Below are 2,263 nucleotides of genomic sequence, written 5' to 3' on the forward strand. Positions count from 1 at the left end.
ATTATATATTACATTTATCATTGGCGGAGAAAAGTCTCTCCAGCCAGAACAACTAAGACTTAATCCGCGAGAAAATTCCACGAGTTGTAGTCTGGGGAAGGATGACTTCTTTGGGAGTGTGGACGATTTCTTGAGGGACTGGTAAGACATCGTAAATTTCCTCCCAGAGAGTCTGGGCTTCGGGTTCCTCTTTTTTGATCACCTCTGGTTTCTCTCTCTTCCAACAATTTGGTTATTGCTCAGGAGGTAAGAACTTTGTGGCATTAGGCCGGGAAGAAACCGATGGCTCCGAAGCCGAAGAAGGCTGCGGAAGCATTGCAAAGCCAGACTTTTTTGCAAGCACAGACCAGTTGTTTCCAAGGGCTTTGCTCTTGGGGTCCTCAGTTATAGGGACCTAGATTACAGGGCCCTTGGTTTTAGGGACCTCAGATGTGATGTCCTTGGCATCTGGCTTTTTTGACAAAGCGGGAAAATCCACTTTGGTAAGCTTAAAAGCCTCAATTCGCGGGGTTTTGTTCTCGGTGGTATTATCTTTGGCCTTGGTTTCCTTGGTCTTGACACCCTTGATGGGCTTATTTCCAGGAGCCTTGCTGGTGGGCGTAGACTTGACCTTTGTTCCTTAGGTCAAGTCAGGCATGACGATCACAGTGGAAGCCCCAGGTCGAGTCTCAGATGTGATGTCCTTGGCATCTGGCTTTTTTGACAAAGCGGGAAAATCCGCTTTGGTAAGCTTAAAAGCCTCAATTCGCGGGTTTTGTTCTCGGTGGCACTGTCTTTGGCCTCGATTTCCTTGGTCTTGTCACCCTTGATGGGTGTATTTCCAGGAGCCTTGCTGGCGGGAGTAGAAGTGGAAGCCCCAGGTCGAGTCTTGGCGGCCTTCCTCTCAAGGTCCTTGGCCACAGAGGAATTTAACTCCTTGTTTCCAGGGGTCTCAGTTTTGGAGGCTTCGGTCACAGGAGTGGAAGCCCCAGGTTGAGTCTCGGTGACCTTCCCCTTACGGACCTTGGTCACGGAGACTTTTCTCTAGGTCTTATCACCCTTGGTCTTGTCAGAGGCATTGCTCCTGGGAGAATTTTTTGAAATTTCTCCACCACTAGCCTCCACCACAGTGCCCTGTACTCGAGGCCAGACAGCTGCTACCACTGCCTGTTCTCCCGGCAACAAACATGGGAAATCATGCTCCATGATGGAGAACAATTCCTTACCTGCTCTTGCATCTTCCCTTAGGAGGAACCTTGGCACCATGAGACTTGTTCTCCTTGCTATCAGGAGTGGACTTGGCCTCGGTTTCCTTGATCTTGTCACCCTTGATGGGCGTATTTTCAGGAGCCTTTCTGCCAGGAGTAGACTTGACCTTTGTTCCTTAGGTCATGTCAGGCATGACGATCACAGAAGTGGAATCCCCAGGTCGAGTCTTGGTGACCTCCTTCGGCCTTAACTCCTTGTTTCCAGGGGCTTCTGTTTTGGAGGCCTCGGTCCCAGGAGTGGAAGCCCCAGGTCGAGTCTTGGTGACCTTCCCCTTACGGACCTTGGTCACGGAGGAATTTAACTCCTTGTTTCCAGGGGTCTCAGTTTTGGAGGCCTTCGGTCGCAGGAGTGGAAGCCCCAGGTTGAGTCTCGGTGACCTTCCCCTTACGGACCTTGGTTACGGAGACTTTTCTCTAGGTCTTATCACCCTTGGTCTTGTCAGAGGCATTGCCCCCGAGAGAAATTTTTTAAATTTCTCCACCACGAGCCTCCACCACAGTGCCCTGTACTCGAGGCCAGACAGCTGCTACCACTGCCTGTTCTCCCGGCAACAAACATGGGAAATCATGCTCCTTGATGGAGAACAATTCCTTACCCTGCTCTTTGCATCTTCCCTTAGGAGGAACCTTGGCGCCATGAGACTTGTTCTCCTTGCTATCAGGGGTGGACTTGGCCTCGGTTTCCTTGATCTTGTCACCCTTGATGGGCGTATTTTCAGGAGCCTTTCTGCCAGGAGTAGACTTGACCTTTGTTCCTTAGGTCATGTCAGGCATGACGATCACAGAAGTGGAATCCCCAGGTCGAGTCTTGGTGACCTTTCCCTTACGGACCTTCCTCTCAAGGTCCTTGGCCACAGAGGCTTTTAACTCCTTGTTTCCAGGGGCTTCGGTTTTGGAGGCCTCGGTCCCAGGAGTGGAAGCCCCAGGTTGAGTCTCGGTGACCTTCCCCTTACGGACCTTGGTCACGGAGACTTTTCTCTAGGTCTTATCACCCTTAGTCTTGTCAGAGGCATTGC

This window comes from Penaeus monodon, chromosome 4 (genome assembly GCF_015228065.2).
Source record: "Penaeus monodon isolate SGIC_2016 chromosome 4, NSTDA_Pmon_1, whole genome shotgun sequence".
Taxonomy (NCBI): domain Eukaryota; kingdom Metazoa; phylum Arthropoda; class Malacostraca; order Decapoda; family Penaeidae; genus Penaeus; species Penaeus monodon.